The sequence below is a fragment of the Myxine glutinosa genome, chromosome 11, assembly GCF_964187855.1.
Source record: "Myxine glutinosa chromosome 11, kmMyxGlut1.1, whole genome shotgun sequence".
Taxonomy (NCBI): Eukaryota; Metazoa; Chordata; class Myxini; order Myxiniformes; family Myxinidae; genus Myxine; species Myxine glutinosa.
Genome location: NC_136271.1, coordinates 70,809,971 through 70,833,504, shown reverse-complemented (window position 1 = coordinate 70,833,504; position 23,534 = coordinate 70,809,971). Strand labels below are relative to the sequence as shown.

At 46.3% G+C, this 23,534-nt stretch overlaps 1 protein-coding gene across 3 annotated transcripts in view; it reads left to right on the top strand.

Annotated features, from left to right (window-relative positions):
- Positions 1–23,534, top strand: part of LOC137418138 (echinoderm microtubule-associated protein-like 2) — a 165,890-nt gene that overhangs the window by 11,339 nt on the left and 131,017 nt on the right. Inside the window, exon 2 of one of the 3 annotated variants that reach the window (XM_078786779.1) lies at positions 6,665–6,744. The exons of the other annotated variants lie outside the window; for them this stretch is intronic. The gene's annotated coding sequence lies outside the window, so the exon portion shown is untranslated. The remainder of the gene's footprint in view (positions 1–6,664; positions 6,745–23,534) is intronic. 3 annotated transcript variants of the gene reach the window in all.

Below are 23,534 nucleotides of genomic sequence, written 5' to 3'. Positions count from 1 at the left end.
GGGGGCGTTAAGGAATGCATTATATTGTTTCACGTGATGATACGTGGCTGGTCGAAGTGCCTGCATTTTTGTTTTATGGCCTCTTCGGGAGCTCTCAATGTGTTTTGACTGTTGTGCTTGTACATGTGTGTCTGTGTTAGTTATAGATTTATCAATACCAAGTGTGATCTTGATTAACTCATTTAATATTAATTACTCACCCATATGGTTCAATATAAACTTTACAAACTACTGTTTTACCTTTGGAGTTGTAAATCCGGTCACTGCTCAAAATCTTTCAAAAATATTTGGTTGGTGCCATGTGTTTTTATTTTATTTTATTATTTTTTTATATTTTAGAATGTTGTACTTTTGCTCAGACTTGGGATCAGTTACACTGTTAAATGAGAAAGCATCTCAAAATGCAAAGCTCGTCCACATCCGCTTTGTATTCGAACTAAACTTAACAAAATCAACAGCTGAAAAAAACAATATATACATATATATGTATATATATATAATTCTAGAGCATATACACATCTTCCTCACCTCTTCTTCCCTTTATAAGGTCCAATGGCACTGAGCTTCTGCCCTGCCTTGACCACGATACTCCTCCACTACCAGCTGTCCTCAGCCAACTCTCTCCACTCTCCCACCACCCTCACCTTACTGGTATTCCTCTTCATACAATCCTCCCATCTCAACCGCAGTCTATCTCTTTTCCTCTTACCTTGCTCCCTCAAACTATCCGCTCTCTTTAACATGCTCTCTTCCCCCACCCGCACCAGGTGTCCAGCCCATCTCAGCCGGGATTCACCAATCTCCCCATCAAGCTCATCTGCACACCAATTTCCTCCCTCTGTTCATCCATTCTCCTTCTATCCACCTTATTCACTCCTGCAGTCCTCCTCACCCAGTGTTCTTGCAAACCTGCAGCCTCTGTTGTTGGTTCCAGATGTCAGTGCCACCTCCTCTAGATCGTATAGGTAGGCCGGCGTTGCACACGACATCAGAACCTTCCCTTTCGATCTCCTTGATGTATTTCTATCTGCCATTACACCCTCCACCCTCCTCCACACATGCGCAGACACCTGAATCCTCCTCTGCACCGCTGCCTCTGACTTCCCATCCCCGGTCACTGTTCCCCCCAGATACTCAATCCTATATCCTTGTTTGATCTCCTTCCCCACTAACCTGATATTAATTTATTTTTTCTGGTGCCCGACCCACACCATCTCATTCTTTTCTATACTCTTCTTCAGCCCATGCTTCCCAAATGCCTCCTTCTTCTCCCCCAGTACTTCCTGCATCACCCGCCCTCTGTCCACCACAACAGCTGGATTGTCCACATACAACATCCTCCCCAAACTACCCCCTCATTCTCACCTTCCTGCTTACCAGATCTATAACCATGATAAACATGAGGGGGCTGAGAGTGCTTCCCTGCCTCAAACTGATGTTCACACTGAACTCCTCCAACATCTCAGGACCAATCAAAACTCTTCTCTTCTTTCCCTTCTACATCACTTCCACCAACCTAACTTCTGCTTCTGGCACTCCATCTAAGTGTCACCATCACCATCTCTCTCGGGACAGTGTCATAGGCCTTCTCCAGGTCTACAAATCTCAATGCCATTTCACCTTGCACCTCCAAACTCTTCTCCCAGTTGTTCTCCACCAGCTGTCTCAGCGTGAACATCCCATCCATCGTTCCCTACTCTTTCTAAACCCCTGCTGCTCTTCTCCGATCTCCATCTCCACACTCTTCCTTATCCTCATGTCTAGAATCCTCTCCAGCACATTCATGACATGACTAAGGAGTGTAATGGCCCTGTACTTCTCCGGATCTAGAACATTGCCCTTCCCATTCCTTGTCGGCACAATTTTACCCTGTCCTCCAATCCTCTGGAATTGAACCGTCTCTCATACATCTATTCAACAACCTCTTCATCCAACTAACTCGACTTCTGAAATCATCATCTCTGCACACACTTCATCAATGCCTGATGCTCTTCACTTCTTCATCCTCTACAATGCTGTCCGCACTTCCTCATCCGTGATCTCCACCAACTCCACTTTCCCCTCCACATAACTCGGTAGCTCCAGTGTGCCATTGCTTCCTTCTTGGTTCAAAAGCTCTTTGAAATATCCTTCCCACACCTTCAATACTGCGCCCCTCTCTGTCACTAGCCCCCCACCACCATCCTTAATCATTTTCCCCCCTCCTTCATGGCCTTGCTATCCTCATCGCTGTCATGAGCCAATTTCTTTCTGCCATCTTCCTCCCACCATCCTCTTTCAAATTGTTGTACACCGCCTTTTCCATATCATTCCTTGCCTCATTCCACAACTCTCCTTGCTGCTCTCTTCTTCTGCCCATACAGCTGTAGTAACCCCGCATCAGGTTGCCCCCCTCTATCCTTGATCTTCTCTATCCTTTTCCAAACCTCCTTCTTTTCACCAACTGCATTCACTACTTCCTCCATAACGAACGAACAAACCAAAGCTTTCAGAATTATTGGAATCTCCCGCGATGAAGCTATCTCTGAGGGCCTTTCACTCACTCACCGCAGGCAGGTAGGTGGTCTTTCTGTCTTCTACCGACTCCTCTCCGGCCTTGCACCCCCAGCTCTCTCTGTGCTCTGTCCCCCAAATATTCCTACAGGTCGCACAAGATCTGCCAGCAACCCTCTGATGGTTAAACTGCCGAAATCTCGGCTCTCTGCTCACCTTCACTCTTTCATTCCTCTTTTCTCCCGCCTCTGGAACAAACTCCCTCACTCCCTTCAATCCCACTCCTCCCTCCAGGTCTTTAAAACAGCTGTTCACCACCATCTCTTATCTTCCCCCATCCAAAACCTTGATCTTTTCTACCCCCGCTAATTCACCCCAGATCCACCTTGTTTGAAATTCCAACTTCTTTCCTGGAAGTCCTGGCAGTGTCCATATGTTTTATACCTCTCCCACCGCCCCCTTCCCACGCCCCCCCACCCCCAAGCCCTCGCCCTCTCTCAGATCTCTCGATGTCTCCATGTCTCTCGGTCACTGCACTCAAATGTTGTGTTTGTGTCCTTCCCCCTCTCTCCCCATCTTGTCTACCGCTCCCTATGTTATATGTTTTATGTGTCGGTTTGTCTTTCTGTGTGATTAATGTTCGCTCTTTCACGAGCCTCGACCTTGTATACAAAAAAAAAACAAAAAAAAACAAACATATAGTACTTTATTATTCAGTGTTCTCCATATTCTCATAATAAAGGTCCGTTGACACAATTTGATGACGAAAGCTCAAATGGTACAAAGGTTATGGCCTGGGCATACACATACACACATACACATATACTTACACATAAACATATTTCACACACGTTTTTTCACCATTGCGAGATAGGGCCAAAAATGATATATACTGTAGCAGAATATCTCAAGACGTTATGGACAGATTCAGACACAACTTAGTGGATTAGTTAGATAAGTGACAAGAACAAGCCAATTCGATTTTGGTCATGTCATTTCCTTTTTTGCAGTTGTAGTCAGTTTTATAAATGTGTGTACCTTAACGTCTCTCAGCATAATGGACCTCTGCATGTTGAGATGGATGAACTACAACGAATAACTTCCTGTTGTAGCAAATTTAGCAAAGCCAGAAATTCACCCTGGAAGAAGAACTTCCTCAATGTGGTGTTAAACAAAATTGTACAAATTTCATTTTGGTTCCTCTTTTATCGCAGGTTCAAACCCATGTGGAGTTGCCATAACTTTTGTTTTCTAATGTCCTTATCACTCACATTTTCTTGATGCCTCCTCTGATCATCGTCCTACATGAAAACATAGTTCAAGTGTGTCTCATTGAGTGTTCGGCTTTTGCATTGCATGGAGAGAAAAGAAACAGGACACTACAATTGGCATTCAAAAAGTTATTTCAACGAGATACTCACAATAGTCCAAGACACATAAAAGGATTTTTCTTTTTTGATCTACAAGTGGGTTATTTCACCGTCACTCACGTTACGTTTATGGGCCTTGAGGCTACTTTGGCCTCTCACGACTTAATAAGTAATTGATCAACCTGAATGAAAACTGTCAACCTGAAACCTGAAACAAGAACAACTTGGGGGTAAAGTCTACTCAACAGTGTAAAGAACCTGCTCATTCACATTCAAATTTTGAAACATGCATGTCATTGATCGTCGCTCGCGTGACACAAAAAGACATGGAAACTTTTTTGCGTAACTTTGCTGTAAACGTCTCCTCAAACTTCTTTTTTTTGGCATACGAGTCATAGCAAATCATCAAAAACAGTTTTTATTGAAATCATTGTAACATATTTTAGGCAGGAGAGGCATATAATTCGAGTAAGGAACTGTCAACCACCTTATGTCACTCACGTTACTTCCTCTTCACACTTTCTACCCCAAGATAAAACTTTAAAATTGAAGGTGCTTATGCTTATGACGAACTTTATTTAAATTATGATCCCAATGACCACATTAAAAGCAAACCTTTGTGTCATTTCATGTAACTGCATTTTGCAATTGATACATTTTTAAGTTCACACATCAGCACCTTTAACTACAGATTTAATCCACCAACAGACATGTAGATGTAAAAATTGTACAATGTGATGGCCAGGATCTGGTTATAAGATTTCAGAATTCGTAATGGGTTGTGAAATGTGGCAACCAAAACAAATAGGCCCTGTACCAATGGAAGCTCTTCTTAATCGTCCAATTGTTTTCTTTCATGAGATAAAGTTTCTTGCATTGGACTTGTGCACCTGAAGTTTAGATGGTGAGCCATATATACAGTGCATTCAGAAAGTATTCAGACCCCTTCACTTTTTTCACATTTTGTTATGTTGCAGCCTTTTGCTGAAATTTGTTTAAATTCATTTTTTCCCTCATCAATCTACACTCAACATCCCATAATGACAAAGAGAAAACAGGATTTTAGAAAGTTTTGCAAATTTATTAAAAATAAAAAACTGAAATATCACATTGACACAAGTATTCATACCCTTTGCTATAACACTTGAAATTTAGCTCAGGTGCCTCCCACTTCTCTTGATCATCTTTGAGATGTTTCTACACCTTGATTGGAGTCCACCTGTGGTAAATTAAATTGATTGGACATGATTTGGAAAGGCACACACCTCTCCAACAAAGGTCTCACAGCTGACGATGCATATCAGAGCAAAAAACCAAGCCATGAGGTCGAAGGAACTGCCTGAAGAGCTCAGAGACAGGATTGTGTCGATGCACAGATCTGGTGAAGCCCACAAAAAAATCTCTGCTGCATTGAAGGTTCCCAAGAGCACAGTGGCCTCCATAATTCTGAAATGGAAGAAGTTTGGAACAACCAGGACTCTTCCTAGAGCTGGCCGCCCGGCCAAACTGAGCAATCGGGGGAGAAGGGCCTTGGTAAGAGGTGACCAAGAACCCGATGGTCACTCTGGCTGAGCTCCAGAGATCCTGTGTGGAGATGGGAGAAACTTCCAGAAGGACAACCATCACTGCAACACTCCACCGATCTGGGCTTCATGGCAGAGTGGCCAGACGGAAGCCAAACAGTTCAATCTTGGTTTCATCAGACCACAGAAGCTTGTTTCTCAAAGTGGTTCCAAATAATAAAAAAAATAATGTAAATAACGAGGGTAAAATGGTAATATGCAGTACGGTTGCGCACAGCAAGGAATGAATGGTGGAACAGGAAAATAGGAGAGAGGAGTGAAGGAAACAAATCTGCATGCAATAGGGCTACGTAGGGCTAATGGGGATAGTAAAGATTGCAGTGTGCGAATGTCGGATAACATTAGATGGTGCGGCACCACTTGCTCGAACGCCTGGAAGGAAGAAGGGGATGTAACATTCTTCAGAAGTTAGTATCACAAATGGGAGAAAAAAAGGAGCAAAAGAGGGGATATTATCCCAGAAAGCCTGGATTTGGGGAGTGTAAAGAGGAGGAGGGGGTTATGAGGGGAACAAAATGTGCGGCAAAAGTCAGAACGCCAGGTATAAAGACAGCCTTGTGTGTCGCTGGCAATGAGCTTGATTAGCAGTGCAAGATGGCGGACCGTCGAATGTCTGATTAATTTATATGTGCAGGGAGACTGCTGACCTCTTGTTTCAACTTTAACGTCTCCGACTTTGCTGAGAGAGAAGCAGCAGCATGTCCGTAGTTTATTATTGTTATTATTATTTCTTATGCAGCCTGCCTTTGCTGGTTGCATCATTGCTGGGAGAACGGTTGTGCCGCTGATGCATTGCCCCCTTGTTCCCAGTAAGAACCACCTTTAGAGGCCATTTTCCCCCACAGAGCAGGGGTTGGTCTTTTTCAGGCACCGTGGTCCCCTTTTTGAAGCAATGTTTTATGGCGGATGCCCTTCCTGCCGCCAACCCTGTTAGTCGCCTCTTGCGACACACTGAATTACTAGCTGGTACTCATTTTGCCGACCTCGGAAGGATGACAGGATGAGTCAACCCACCTGGTGTTATTTAACGGCGCGAAAGGCTCAAACTCAAGACCCTAAGATCTCAAGCTAACCACATTGTTACTGGTCTGTGGAAGAGAGGATCTGTGTTTGACCCCTTTTTGTGAATGGTGATGATCTGTGATGAACTTTGACAAGTGAATGATGAGAAAAACCCCAACCATGTACATTCTTCCTTCACTCTTCTTTTTCTTCCAGATCGCTAAAACATGGGGAGGCTGTCTGTCTGGAATGAAATGTATTTCTTCATTCCACTGGGCAGAGCGAAATTAACATTGGTAACGATCAATCCATCACCGCATCATTTCCTTTTAAAATCCATGCACGCCATTTTAGCTCTTTACCATTATTTTGCCTAATTGGTGGGTGTGACAGCTTCGTATTGGTACCTGGCAATTTCACCATAAAAAAACACCTGTGAGTACCTTATTATGTCTTTGTGAACTCATTTTCTGGCTCACTACTACAATTACTAGATTGCTAACAAGGCGCTTCACAGACTACTCCTTGAGAGCAAAAATGAAAGGCCTGCACCATCGTTAGAGATTGCACCTGATTGGATGTAATTTTCTTGTCTGCCGTTCGTGTGCATTTGTTTCTATTGCCAGAGAGACTTTGACACCCTCGTTGGTCTGGGAATACTCCCACCCGCTGTAGCTGTTCGTTCTCACTTCGAGGAATTGCTGCGCAGATGACCTTGCCGAAGGTATCGTGCACATTCTCGCAGGTGGAAGTTAAAAGTGGGGGCGTGATGATGTCCGGCTGGATCGTTGAAGGGAGCTAATGGTTTTGGAGGTTTGATTTGTAATTAAAGGATCTCACGCGGACCACTTTTGGAAGGCTGAAACCATGATTAGCGTTTCACGGAATGTGAAAATGTCACTCGACTCCCTCGCTCAGATGGGCCACTTCAGAGGTTGTGGGGCTTCTTCTTCTTCTACAGAGAGATTCGTGCCAGGCCTCATGGCCGACTGTCTGATGCCTTCGAAAGTTTTACCCGGAGCACAACTCTGCGTTACACCCACACACCCACATAACCTATAATTATATCTCTGCTTACACTCTCACCTATAACTTCAGGGAAAGAGAGCACCCACGTGCTTGGTCTTGCATTAGACAGAGAACCAACGACATTTGTTATTTCCCTCCACCTCCCCATATTTTCATTGGCCGTACGGTTACCTTCATGTCGAATTTGGTTTTACAAGATGTTTCCTTCCGAAACATAAACGAAACACGTTTTGCCTGTTGGAAAACAAAATCGTCAACACCTATATACAGAGAAAGGAGTCAACGTGTCGTTTTTCTCGAATACCCTTTGTTTTTGGCGTGCGTGAGAAATCCTTTGGTAAGGTTCCAGCTGTTGGCTTTGTCATGAGCGGCCTGCGGCCTGTCATGGTGCCAGTTTTTTTCTGGAAGCTTGGGTAAAAGGGCTAAATGGTAATATTAACCATTAGAGGAGCAGTGTGCCCCGAGTTGGATTAATGACCGAATAACCTCTACTTAAAGGACTAAATGTAAGTTCCAACCCTGTGTTTTCACTTAGCGCATCCATTCTTCGATCCTCATGAAACAATGAGGACAACAACTCCACCCTTCCACCAACCAACCTCCATCCTCGATTCCCCAACCTCATGTCATCTTTACAACTCTTTCCTCTTCATCCATCTCTTCAGCTTGCTTTCCTCAATTCTCAGTTTTATCAAATTTAAATGATAACACATATCTCCTTACCAAATCCTGGCACCGAGCACACTTTTTAATATAGTTTGCAAAGTCGAGAGACACTGGCATTGAAACAACTTTTCGAATTGCTCCGTTGTTATCTGTTTGAACTATGTATATATGTATATATGTATGTATATTTTATATATATATATATATATATATATATATATATATATATATATATATACTGTATATATATATATATACTGTATATATATATGTATATATATATATATATATATATATATACTGTATATGTATATATATACATATATATATATATATATATATATATATATATATATATATATATATATATATATATATATATATATATATATAATTTTATATATACATATATATCTATCTGCGCAGTGTCTGTGTTGTGTTGTGTTGTCTTGTCTCGTCACTGAACTACTTTCTCAAACTTTTGTGAAATCGTACCAAACTTCTGGTATGCACATATCTCTCCCGTCGGTATGTCCCAAGGGTATTTTTTTAAGAAAATTTTTCCAATTTATTTTTATTTTTGGGGGGAATTTTTTCAGGGAATTTTTTTTTTTCAACTTCAATTGTTTATAAAATGTGATATCACGTATATTACAAATACATTTGTGCAAAATAATTGTTTGAATTATGATTGGTTCAAACCATGACAAAACGGCAACTCGGGTACAGTCATTTATCTATATATCTACACATCTGGGCAGTGTCTGTTGTCACTTAACGACTCCCTCAAACTTTTGTTTCCGTGGTTGTGAAGTGTTTTTAATAACGTTGTGGTGGTTTTCAATCACGTGGTGGTGAGGTATTTTGAATTACGTGGTGGTGAGGTGTTTTGAATTGCGTGGTGGTGAGGTGTTTTGAATTACGTGGTGGTGAGGTGTTTTGAATTACGTGGTAGAGAGGTATTTATAATTACGTGGTGGTGAGGTGTTTTGAATTAGTTGGTGATGAGGTGTTTTGAATTATGTGGTAGTGAGGTGTTTTGAATTATGTGGTGGTGAGGTGTTTTAAATCACATGGTGGTGAGGTGTTTTGAATTACGTGATGGTGAGGTGTTTTTAATTATGTGGTGGTGAGGTGTTTTGAATTAGTTGGTGATGAGGTGTTTTGAATTATGTGGTAGTGAGGTGTTTTGAATTACGTGGTGGTGAGGTGTTTTGAATTACTTGGTGGTGAGGTGTTTTGAATTACTTGGTGGTGAGGTGTTTTGAATTACTTGGTGGTGAGGCGTTTTTAAATGACGTGGTTGTGAGGTGTTTTTATTACGTGTTTTATGGCTGTGAGGTGTTTTTATTACGTGTTTTATGGCTGTGAGGCGTTTTCAATTTCGTGGTGGTGAGGTTTTTTATTTCGTGGTGGTGAGGTGTTTTTATTACATGTTTTATGGCTGTGAGGTGTTTTGAATTACTTGGTGGTGAGGTGTTTTAAATTACTTGGTGGTGAGGTGTTTTGAATTACTTGGTGGTGAGGTGTTTTGAATTACTTGGTGAGGTGTTTTGAATTACTTGGTGGTGAGGTGTTTTTATTACGTGTTTTATGGCTGTGAGGTGTTTTCAATTTCGTGGGGGTGAGGTGTTTTTATTACGTGTTTTATGGCTGTGAGGTGTTTTGAATTACGTGGTGGTGAGGTGTTTTGAATTACTTGGTGGTGAGGTGTTTTAAATTACTTGGTGGTGAGGTGTTTTGAATTACGTGGTGGTGTGTTTTAAATTACTTGGTGGTGAGGTGTTTTAAATTACTTGGTGGTGAGGTGTTTTGAATTACGTGGTGGTGAGGTGTAATCGTCCCAAACTTCCAGTCTACACCTACCCCTCCCCTATGTATGTGCTGAGGGGTTCTTTCTTGAAAAAAAAACATTTAACCTAAATCTTCAACCTAAATTGCCTATAAAAATGTAATATCACAAACACAACAAATACATTTGTGCAAAATAATTGTTTGTATTATGATTGGTATAAATCATGACAACACAGCAACTCAGGTACAGTCATTAGCCTCAGCTAAAATAAGTCCGTTCCTCAGTAACGACGCTTGGTGAGGCGAGCGCAGCGAGCTGAGCCAAGCTAGTATATATATTTGTTTCTTTTTTTCCCTCGTCAATCTGCACTCAATACCCCATAATGACAAAGAGAAAACAGGATTTTATAAAGTATTGCAACTTTAATAAAAAGAAAAAACTGAAATATCACATTGACATAAGTATTCAGACCCTTAACTCAGTACTTAGTTGAAGCACCTTTGGCAGCGATTACAGCCTCGAGTCTTCTTGGGTATGACGCGACAAGCTTTGCACACCTGGATTTGGGGATTTTCTGCCATTCTTCTCTGCAGATCCTCTCAAGCTATGTCAGGTTGGATGGGGACCGTCGGTGAACAGCCATTTTCAGATCTTTCCAGAGATGTTCGATTGCGTTCATGACAAGGCTCTGGCTGGGCCGCTCAAGGACCTTCACAGAGTTGTCCCTAAGCCACTCCTGCGTTGTCTTGGCTGTGTGCTTAGGGTCATTGTCCTGTTGGAAGGTGAACCTTCGGCCCAGTCTGAGGTCCTGAGCGCTCTGTTTCAGGTTTTCATTAAGGATATCTCTGTACTTTGCTCCGTACATTGTTCCCTCAACCCTGACCAGTCCCCCAGTCCCTGCTGCTGAAAACACCCCCACAGCATGATGCTGCCACCACCATGCTTCACCGTTGGGATGGTATTGGGCAGGTGATGAGCGGTGCCTGGTTTCCTCCAGACATGACGCTTAGAATTGAGGCCAAACAGTTCAATCTTGGTTTCGTCAGACCACATAATCTTGTTTCTCACAGTCTGAGAGTCCTTTAGGTGCTTTTTTGCAAACTCCAAGTGGGCTTTCATGTGTTTTTCACTGAGGAGAGGCTTCCGTCTGGCCACTCTGCCATAAAGCCCAGATCGGTGGAGTGTTGCAGTGATGGTTGTCCTTCTGGAAGTTTCTCCCATCTCCACACAGGATCTCTGGAGCTCAGCCAGAGTGACCATCGGGTTCTTGGTCACCTCTCTTACCAAGGCCCTTCTCCCCCGATTGCTCAGTTTGGCCGGGCGGCCAGCTCCAGGAAGAGTCCTGGTTGTTCCAAACTTCTTCCTTTTAAGAATTATGGAGGCCACTGTGCTCTTGGGAGCCTTCAATGCAGCAGAATTTTTTTTATAGGCTTCCCCAGATCTGTGCCTCGACACAATCCTGTCTCTGAGCTCTGCAGGCAGTTCCTTTGACCTCATGGCTTGGTTTTTGCTCTGATATGCATTGTCAGCTGTGAGACCTCATATAGACAGGTGTGTGCCTTTCCAAATCATGTCCAATCAGTTGAATTTACCACAGGTGGACTCCAATCAAGGTGTAGAAACATCTCAAAGATGATCAAGAGAAATGGGAGGCACCTGAGCTAAATTTCAAGTGTCATAACAAAGGGTCTGAATACTTATGTCAATGTGATATTTCAGTTTTTTTTATTTATTAAATTTGAAAAACTTTCTTAAATCCTGTTTTCTCTTTGTCATTATGGGGTATTCAGTGTAGATTGATGAGGGAAAAAATGAATTTGAACGGTTTCGGCATAAGGCTGCGACATAACAAAATGTGAAAAAAGTGAAGGGGTCTGAATACTTTCTGAATGCACTGTATATTTATATATGTATGTATATTTATATATGTATGTATTGTTACGGTTCTCGGTCGTCGACGCTCCCCTTATCAGGGGGGCGGGGGGGGTTAATCCCCTTGTCTTTTTATCTGACCGACCCCAGTCCTGGGGGTTATAACGTCCTTCCCGGCACGGCGATAGATAGGGTTTGTTAGGCCTAGGGGTTCACTACTACCTAAGTACTAACGTCGGCCGGAAACGAGGGAATAACTCCCGCTCGAACCACGTTTATGTTGGAAAATGCGGAGCGGATAGCAATCTGCGATCCGAGCTATTTACAAAGTGAATAGACCCGTTTATAGCTGTTTCAATCGTGCCACGTTTACCCAATGACAGAAAGGACGGATGTGATCGGATGGAGAGGAAACCAGAGTATAGGAAGAACAAAGATGGGTTTATTCACAAATGTACAGAAAGAAGAGGAAACGAAAGGGATGTACAAGAGGAAGAGGAAGAAGCAGCACACAGGGCAGTCTTAAAAACAGTCTTAACTTATTACCCAGGACAAACATATACACTCACACGGGGATTGTAGATGGTGGATGGTCAGGTAGAGGGTCCGGCGATGGGGTCCAGGCTCCGGTCCAGCGGGCGAAACCTGGCAGGCAGCTCCGCGTATGGTTGAACGCGTCCGGACAGTTTATATCACGGGGGAGGCAGGGACGCTGCGTACGTAATTCTTGCACACTTGTGCCAAGCGCTCTCTCTCTCTCTCAAGTCCTCCTTTGATAAGGTGCGCTCTCCCAATTAGTTCTGTGATCAATGCCGTGCGCATGCAAGTCCCGTGGTGAAGGTGAGCTCTCTCCCGCAGTAAGTCCGAGTCCTTCCGAGTCCGTCAAAGGGCTTTGCGTTCGCGCTTATATAATGCGCCACGCGATCTCCGCGCTCCCCTAAGCCACGCCCGTCAGTGATGTTCCTTCAGCCCTGGTTGGCTGGTGGGGGCTTACCGGCCACGGCCACGCCTTTGATGACTGGATGACGTGGCCACACCTTCTTCTTGGTGCTCCGCCTCCTTTCTCGGGCCTAACCGCATGGCTTATGGCGGCGTTTGAGCGAGCTTCAGCTCAAGGCAGCGAACTCTGCTAGCAAAGGTGCGTAACAAATTGAGAGCCATAAGGCACCGACTGTAGGGGCGTGTAATGGCGTCGCTTGGAGAGGGAGGTCGCAAAATGGACAGAATGAAATGGGCCTACTTCTTATTTGATTGACGCAACGCAGATTCAACGATTGGAAACACGGCCTTATCTAAAACACATACTAATGAGATAACTGAAGTTCTAAGGTGGCCTACGTGTTGCTTGTGGACTAACTAGGGGTGCTACCTTTAACCTTTTAATAATGGGATATTTACAAGAGTTTATATACAAGTGTGGGTTCTAAAACCGCAACAATATATATATATATATAATTTTTATATATATATATAATTTATATATGTTGTCTATGTTATAAAACAGGAGGGTCCGTCCGTCCGTCCCCAAACTACTCCCTCAGTTTTGGGGCTAGCCCCGCCAAACCATCTGTGGAATGTTTTGGGGGTCCCAGTGGATGTTGTTGGGTAGGTAGGAGGGTTCAAAAATTCCTCAATAAAATTCTGATTTTGAAATTAACTCGATACGACGCAATGGTTTGATAATATCGCAATACAACCGTAATTTAAAACAGTATTTTGTTAAAGTATCAATTTATGATTGGAATGATGTTTGGAATTGAGTGAATACAATTACGATTTAGAATTCGTAATTGTATTCACCCCACCATACGGAACTACTTCATCTCAGGATTTAAATATTTGTTTATGTCACAAATGTTGGTAAAAGTTTATTTTTCTATATCAATGCTATTTACTTTGTGATTGGAGTTATGCTGTTTGAAATGAAAATAGAAATATTGAGTTCAAGTGAATGACGAAATGCCATAAGGATTTCTACTTTCTAAGCGTGGCATTCATGGATCGCCATATGCAGATTCGCCATTGACTGGGTATGGAACTATTCAAACGGGTACGTTTTTCATGGAAGTCCTTCACGAACCTGCTGTCCATGCTTGATGTTCGACTACAGGTGGCACAGGAAAAAAAAAATTACTTCCTAAGTCTTTCACGAACCTGCTGTCCATGTCTGACGTGCGACTGAAGGTGCCACAGGAATGTGGAAATTATTGGTTTCATGCTTTATAATTCACCCTTTCCACATCGTTTGTTTGCTTCCCGCTCCCCACCTGTGCATAGCATAGCACGGGTACCTCGCTAGTATATTTTATATATATATACACGTCTCAAATAATATATACGTCTCAAAGTGCTACTTGGGAAAATGATGGTTTGAATTTAATTTATTGTTCACATATTAAAGGACTTTGTTCTTATTTGTTCTCTTGAAGTTTCTTTTTAGGACAGAGAGTTCGGTTAGATAGATGGAATGGGTATTAAACCAGTTTATTGCTGTTGTAGAAGCCTAAGTCAACTCACTAACTGCTGCCAGCCTGTAAGTACAGGCCAAAGTACATTATTCCCTCCATTGCATTCAAATTCCTTTAAAATCTTTTGGTCAAGACACTCCATTAGAATGTCTTGTATTTGCCTCGGCCTTTCATCGTTATGCTGTTAAGTGCATCTCATCTTTCAGCAATGGATGCTCCTTCCAGAGCTTGCCAGCTGTGTGACAAAATGTTGGAGAAGCTTCCAATGTGCGTGCCCGCACAGGACGGACAAGATTAGGAATGATTTGTGACTGTACACCTCACCTGAAGGTGAGCAAGTTTTGGCACAACGAGGACAACAAAATAAAGTATCTGTCTTTTTTTGACCACCACTATCTGAAAATATTGGTGCATGATCTCTGGATTCCTTTGAAAGTGTTTCTTGGGTGGAAAAGCTGCTTTTCCTTTCAAAGCAAAACAAAGACAAAATAAATCCACTATTCAATTTGAATTTGTTCTTTTTGCTTGAGACGACATTTAAATTTTGGAATAAACAGCTTGTGAGAAAGTTTGGGGGGAAATAATTTACAGCCATGTGTATCTTGTTACATATGTGTGAATATGTACATGTACACAGATTTTTGGTTCTTCTGTAAAGTTTGTTGGCCATGACCACTTTTGTACCAGTCACATTGAGAGAAAGTGCAAGCAGATGAGGGGTCGGGGGGTTGGGAGGGAGACGGCTAAAAAGAACTCGAGCTTCAGGAATTCTTTGACTAAATAAACTTATAGCTCCCAATTCCCAGCCTTCTACAGGGTGTTTCAAAAAGATTGATACAACTTTGACTTCCTGCCATTTCTTTGTTTTTTGACCTATACCGTTTACCTTTTCAGGGTTTGGTAGTGTTATCGTGGTATTTGTTCCCTGGGATTTCTAGCTCCGTAGCTCAACTATGCCATTGACAGTGGAGCAGAAGACAAAAGTGATGGCTCTGTGGTATGAGACTAAATCAACAACCACAATAACATTTTCTGGGGGACAGAACCACCTGAGGAGATCACTGAGAGCTACCCGAAAGGGCCTAAGGTCACATGCGTCTGCGCCTTCAATGCCAGATGGGGAATGCTAGGGCCTTACTGGTTTGAGAATGACAACAGCAGGACGGTGACGATCAACTGTGTGCGCTACCGGGCCGTGCTCCAGAAGTTCCATAATGATCTAGCTCAAAAGGTCACCCCAAACCAGCTCAGCATGACCTAGTTTATACAGGATGGTGCACCCCCACATACAGCTGGTGACACCATCACTTTCCTGCAGCAGCTCTTCAGAAACCGCCTCGTTGCCCTGAGTACCGCTCTCTCTACGTCAACCGCCCTGCCACACTGGATGATCTGAAGCAGGAGGTGTCAGACTACCTCCAGGCAATGCCACATGAGACCTACAGGAAAGTTGGACAGAACTTTGGAGTCAGGATTGATGCCTGTCTGAACTGCGGAGGGGCACACATCGAGAACGTCAATTACAAGGATTTTGCGTAAATGCCAATTTCAGACCTTGACCTCTCACTAACTCTAGCAGTAACTTACTGCAAAAGCAATCAGTGATAGAAAATACCATGTAATACGCTTTCAAGATATGTTTGGTTCACGTTCCTGAGGTTTCTGTTTCTTTGTAAATAAACGTTTAAAGTTGTATCTCTTTTTGAAACACCCTGTAGGTTTGCTCACACCTTTTTCAGTCTACAGAGTTTGCAACCTCGAAGACACTTCTAAATTACACCGAGCTCTGAATTATGATTTTGATGATCAATTTAAATTTGATGTGATGTCGCAATATAGATGCTTGTTTCTCTACTTTCCACCCATGCTGTCTCATGTTTTGTAGCAATTCCATCACAAATATTCCTTTTGAAAGCTTTAGTTTTAACAATATTCCTAATTTTCGTGGATGCCTGAAAGGGCACGGCTAGATTACAACATTAAAGTCAATGTTTCCGTGAGGGGAACCAACCACATCTTTCGGACTTCGTTCTTGATTTTCCACTCGTCAATGATGAAACCGCTCACGGTACGGCTCGCCACCTGAACTCTCAGGGGGGACTGTGGATCCACTGCACTCCATTCCACTTCATGCTGATGACAGACAGTGATCCAGAAACATATCCATACGTTTATTTTATTCTCAAGGGGGAAGAGAAGGGGGTTGGGAAGGTGGCTGTCAATGCCACAAAGGCTTCTAAGGCCTGTAAGCTGACTGACAGTAGCTGACACTTGTTCTCTCTTTTGTAGACTGCAACGAAGAACGAAGTTACATTGCAACATATTGTTACAGACACGACTTTGATGTTAAGATGGGCCGAGCGGAATGGCCGTCGTGTCCGCACAAATTACCCGATTGTACTCGAACGTTGACGAAGCCGCGCCACGCTGGCTCAATAAGGAAAAAGAAGACACACGGCTGGATTATAATGACAGACACCAATGTTTCGATTCTCAAGTATATTCGTACGGAAAGGTTAGATTACAGGGGCTAGAGGTATATCACAGGAAGACAGGCACTTAGACACACTCTTATATTGACCCCGGACAGACGACAGGTAAACGGGACAAGGCTGACTCACACGGGGGTTGATGGCAGGAAAGGCAGGCAGTCGATGGCTCAAGGTGCACCTGGGCTCGGGGCAGAATCAACACGGTTCGGTCCGGTCCAAAGATGCGGGGAGGTCACAGCGCTCGGAGGTAACGTTCTTTCACAGGCGGGTTCTCTTCCTCTCAGCGATCGCAGGCAACGTTCTTTCTCAGGCGGGGCGCATCTGACTCAGCGCTCGCAGGTACCTCTTTCTCCAGCTGGGGGCGCATCTCTCTCTCTTCCGGTCAGTCGCCACGTATATCCCGCGGGGAGTGACACGCCCTCGGCTCGCTAGCGCCGCCCCAGATGGAATCGGTCCGCCCTTCTGATTGGGTGCGGGGGGTTACCAGGCTCCGCCCTTGAGGAGGAGCTGACAGCCAGCCCCTCCGTGGTAACCCCGTGGAGCGCGTGGTCAATGGCGCTAATCGAGCCGGTGTGAGGACGCATCCTCCCCCGCGCCGCCGCCATCTCCTCTGTTGTTGTTGTAATTGTTGGGGAAGAAGATGGAAGGAGGTATGGAAGATGGAAGGAGGTATGGGAAAGGTCCTAAACTCACTACTGATGCCATATAATCACATTCTGGTGCAACGAAGAGTCAGAATTAATGGAAACGAGTCCTTAACTGACATAGATTAAGAATAACTAGGAAGACGTCCTATAGTTGTCTACGTGTGTTGCGGTGGGGCCTGGGCACGACATTTAATGGGGGAATAAGGGGAAGGTCGGCTCTACAGAGTGTTATTTACATGCAATGGGACTAGGGAATGGGGGATTGGGGAAAGTTGGGGAGTATTGGAGAAATAGGGGAATATTTACAAGCGGATATGGAGGCCAAATTCCATATTCGCAACATTGCACCCTTCTCTACCCTCGGGGCGTCCCGACCCGATAAATTTTTACCTACTTTAGTGTGGCACGCAATGTAGTTCCCTCTACTATTAACTCTACCCTGAGTGCGACAGTTTTACAGATATTCACAAATGAGTAAATATGTCCCCCTGCGACGTTGCACCCTTCTCCTCACAGAAACACACCCACAGGATAACCGAATCCGGAAAGAATCCTCAAACTAAACATACAGCCGGTAGGGAGCATTATTTACAAGACTACGCTGCTATTTACACTACGATCCAGGACCTGTTTTTGGAGGAACACATGCAGATGTTATGCATAGAGAGAGCGCGCTTGCCAGCATCGATACACCAACCCACGAGTGCTCTGTGGCCGACGGCCTTTAATAACGTGCAGAGCACCCTTTCCCAGCATCAAAAGCACCACCCCACCACACAGTCAGCACCATCCGGTGCAGTCACCATTGTTCATGGGAATAAAAATAAATTCGACAACCCCTAACCCTGCAGGTGTCTCTTGCTCTTCGTGTGGCCTTCAGTGGTGTTAACTATTAGTGGTTCACCTGTATGGCATAGGTGCCACGTTGACCCATAGGTCCATCAACGGGTGGTGCTTGGCCGCAAACGAACTGCGGTCCATTGTGGGTGGCCACAAACATTGCGGTCCATATGGTGTATCGATCCAGGCAGCCAACAGCGAAAGTGCAGGCCCACAACTGCGTAGCCAGCACCTCTCTCTCCTCTCTCTCTACCCCAAAGCCAGATCCTCGGAGGCGGGAGACAAAAGAAGCAGACAAGTGAGTAAGGTGGTAAGGGCGCAAAAGTGCACGCAATATAAGGTAATGCACACTGGGGGCACATGGGAACCAGGTGAGACAGGTACGTTCCTATCGTACGCCCCCCCCACCAGGTAACCTACATGGCCCCTCCCTTACCCCTTACTGTATCCACACAACACAACACCACTCATAAACATCTACTTTACAAATCAACAAACATCCCTACTGTCTTCCCCGTTCCTCCCATATACCAAATTCGTCTTCTCTCCCTCCTAACCAATCAAATTTGCCATTTTCAACTGAACATCAAAATTTGCCATCACCAATTGCACATCAAAATTTGCCATTACCAATTCATCATCAGTCCCTCCTAGGGAGGGAGAGATGGAATCACCCCAATGTCTCATCCACGTCGTGATGCGTCTCACAAATCCTCACAACAATTCTTACTTCCTGCAACACAAAACAAAGAAAACACAGGTGTGGAGTCATCATCATCACCACAGGTAAGTGGCTGCGTATGGTGCGACAGGTTCATTAATCCTAACTATTTCCTAAATGACTTTAACAACTTTACACTACCCGGGGTCTTTCTCCGGCCAAACCATTGGCCCTCTTACACTATGGGTTCTAAAAACCAATTCCCATTGGCCAAACTGTGGTGCTCTTCAATTTGGGGTCTCACTCCCCCGATTCATCTCCCGGTGCCCTCGCACAATTTCTGGGCTGTGGCGTGTACCTCTCCCAGTGGGTCTACCCACCTGCACACCTCCACCACTGCAGTTGCCTCCGAGCTTACCTGCTCCTTACCCTAACCTAACTACCTGGGGAAGGCCCTCTGGCACTCTCCCCACTCGGTGCCCTCTCTGGCACTGGGCTGCCCGATCCACACCCGGGATCCTCAGGCACCCACTCACAACTACCGGCTCCCAGAGCCCACCTGCGGCCTCACCTGGCCGACATCCTCACAGTGGTGGAGTGCCCAACCAACTACACACACTAACAGGCTACACGCCCAGCCATTTCCACAACACTAATGCACCCATTCACAACACCATTCTGCAACCGCACCACAAGTGCCAATATCCAACCACAATTTACCTGTACCCTCTACCTAGCACTTACACTACCCGCCCCGGGTACTCGTGAAAGGGGTCCACTCTTCCCCCATCCACACCTTCGCACCATGCACACCACTCCGTACCACTTACTCCAACTTTCTCCACACACCTGTACTTGCACACCTGTGCTCTCACACCTGGTGCCACCGGCACCCTTCTCTCCCCAAGCGCATTCGCGCTGATCCACAACACTCACTAGTCATACACTGCTCCACACACCTGTCCAGTTGCACACCTGTGCAATCACACCTGTTCAATCCTCACACACACAGCATCATCTCAGCTAACTACTCCCTTCTGAAACTTGCGCTTCCCAGTCGTCCCTTTAACTATTGCGCTCCCTCGTCATTATCAACCACACTAACTACCTGCGTCCCCACTACAGGTATCGGTCACTAACTAACCTTAACGTTACCTACTGTCATCTTCGCTAGATCCCTACACACAATATCCTAACCCACCCGGGCTAGTTTTCACTGCCATACACCCCATAAGCTATAGCTCCTTTGCCCCCATTAGGGGAAGGGTGGCAGGGATGCCACCCTTACCCACCGGGCCTATCGCTCCTCAATCCCCCAGTCCTCTGGCACTAATAAGCCCCCCTTATTCAGAGGTACTGGGTCCCGCCTCGGCATCTAAAGCCGAGGCAATCCACGGGGGCGCCTGCTCGCCGGTGTAAGGTCTTATCCGGTCGGCGTGGACGATCCGAGGGAGGGCTCGTGGCCCCATTTTGATCTTAAAGACCACGTCACAGATTTGCGACAGGACGACTCCTGGGCCTTGCCAGGGGGAGGTGAGTTTTGGGCACCTTCCCTTCCGCCTCCGGGGATTAAAGAACCAAATCTTCATCCCCGGAGCGTATTGACTCCCCTGGCTCCGGTCGTCGTACCTGCGCTTCATCTTTTCCCCCGCCAGATGGAGTTGGCGGCGGGCGAAGGCATGGACTAGCTCCATGCCTTCCTCTAGGTGACGTGCGTACCCCTCCCTCGGCGGGTTAACCACTGTGTCTGGCACGGGACCGCATAGCAAGTCGGCGGGAGCCCGTAACTCCCGCCCATACATAAGCAACGCTGGACTGCATGCGGTGGCCCCGTGCTGGCTGGTTCGGTAGGCCATAAGCAAATAAGGGAGATGTTCGTCCCAGTCATCCTGACGGGTGGCGGTGAACAGTGCCAGTTGTTGTATCAAGGTTCTGTTGAACCGTTCCACCATCCCGTCAGATTGTGGCCGCAAGGGCGTGGTTCTTGTTTTCCGAATTGATAGGAGACTGCACACATCTTTTAGCAATTTGCTCTCAAAATTTCGTCCCTGGTCGGTGTGCAGCTCCTGTGGAATCCCATGCCGGCACACAAATCCTTCCACGAAGGCCTGCGCTACCACCCCTGCTTCTTGGTTGGGGAGGGCGTAGGCCTCCGGCCACTTGGTGAAGTAGTCCATCACAACGAGGATGTACTTATTACCTAGGCGGGTGCGGGGTAGCGGTCCTAGAATATCCATAGCCACCCGCTCCAGGGGGGCCCCCACCTGATGTAATTGAAGGGGGGCCCTCATCCTCCGTGCTGGTCCCTTTTTGGCAGAACAGGCGTCGCATCTCCGACACCAGTCCTGTATGTCGCGCCCCATATTCACCCAATAGAACCTCCGGCGGACCCGAGATATTGTCTTTGTCCTGCCCAGATGGCCGCCGGAGCGGGTACCATGCACCTGTTGCAATATGACGTTCTTGAATTTGTCAGGGACTATCACCAGCCAGGAAGTTCTATCAGAGGGAACCTCCACCCACTTGCGATACAAGATGTTGCCTTTCAATTCCAGGGTCTGCCACTGAGCCCAATATGCCTTTGTCTGCGCCCCGAGGGGGGTGACCTCTTCCCCCTTTGGTCTTTGCCCCAATTTGACCCATTGGAACACCGGCCCCAGAACAGGATCCTCCTGCTGGGCCGTGCTCCAAGCCAACTCTCCAAATTCCTCGTCCGCGGTTAGTGGCAAAATTGGCCCTCTCACCCGGGTTGCCCGGACGACGAGAATCGGGGCGGAATCGCCCAATTGCTCCCTCTCCTCGTGTCTCGCACAAAATTTACAGTTTTCCCCCAGACAAGGACGCCGAGAGAGTGCGTCCGCATTACCATGGGCCTTCCCGGCCCTATGGGCCACATCAAAATCGTACTGCTGCAACTTTTCCAACCACCTTGCAATTTGGCCCTCCGGTTCCTTGAACCGAAGGAGCCATTGCAAGGAGGAATGGTCAGTTCTAACCAAAAATTTCCGCCCGTACAGGTACGGGTGAAAATGGTTCGTGGCAGCCAGCATGGCCAATAACTCTTTGCGAGTGACGCAATAATTTCGCTCGGGCCTACTTAAGGCCCGACTATAATAACCAATCACTCTCTCCACGCCCCCCTGTGTCTGAGACAAAACTGCGCCCAATCCTTCCTGGCTCGCATCCGTGTCCAGGGTAAATGGCCCGTCTCCAGTGGGGTAAGCTAGAAGGGGTGCGGATGTTAGACACCCCTTCAATTTTTGGAAGGCCTCGTGGCACTCCCGTGTCCAATTAAATCGCGTCCCCTTCTCCGTAAGCCGGTGGAGGGGACGGGCCAACTCCGCAAATTTCGCCACAAAGCGCCGGTAGTAGGAGCAGAGTCCCAAAAATCCCCGCACCTCTTTGATGGTACGTGGTGCGGGCCACTCCTCTACCGCTTTAATTTTGTCTGGGTCCGTTTTTACCCCCTCGCGGCCGATCACGTGACCTAGATAGGCCACCTCTCTTGCAAACAAAGTGCACTTACTCGGGTTCAGCTTCAACCCCGCCTGTCTGAGGCACCCGAACACCTGGTCCAAATTAGCTACTGCCTGGGGGAACGTTTGGGCATGTACCAGGACGTCATCCAGGTACACCAGGCATGATTGCCATGGCATGCCGCCTAGTACATGCTCCATCAATCTCTCAAAGGTGGCGGGGGCGTTACACAAACCAAACGGCATCACAGTAAACTGATACAGTCCCTTCCCTGTGGAAAATGCCGTTTTCTCCTTCCCTGCCCTATCCATCTCCACCTGCCAATACCCACTCTTGAGGTCCAAAGTTGTGAACCAATTTGAGCCCGCAACGGCATCGAGGGTGTCATCAATCCTTGGCAGGGGATATGAGTCCTTGAGTGTCACGTTGTTTAGCTGGCGATAGTCCACGCAGAACCGCGTGGTCCCATCCTTCTTTTTGACCAGCACAACAGGTGACATCCAAGGACTTCCCGAGGGCTCGATCACACCTGCGTCGAGCATTTTTTCAACCTGCTCGTCAGCTTCCGCCCTCTTGCTCCAAGGGAGCCGTCGGGCGGCCTGACGAATAGGCCGGGCCTCACCGGTGTGGATCTGATGTTTCACCAGGCCCGTACGTCCAATATCCTCGGTGGACAGGGAGAAGAGGTCCAAATGGGACCCAACCAGTTTGTGTAAGGCCTCCCTCTGGGTACCTCCCAACTCTACGCTACTACGATTTACCATCTCGCAAATGGGATCGGGCCAATTCCTACTTGTTATTGAAGGCTCCCCCCGGGGTCGGCTCGGCTGGACGTTCTCGCCCCTCACTGTCGCGACTTCCTCAACTGGGGTGCAGCCAGCTACCCTCGTGCCCCTTACTATAGTGCGTGGTTCTGTACTCACATTTACTACTCGGACGGCCACTACCGGCCCGTCCGTTTTTACAAGGGTGCGGCCCACGATCAAACCCGGTATGGACTGCGCTGCCACCGGTTCGACCAGGCCGCAGGACTCCTGCCATGTTGGGCGAGCTGCCCACCGGGCCGGCACTATCGCCTCGGCCCTTGGGGGAATGGTCACGGCCTCGGAAGCCTCCAGCTCCGCTCTCTCGGCCGTGCT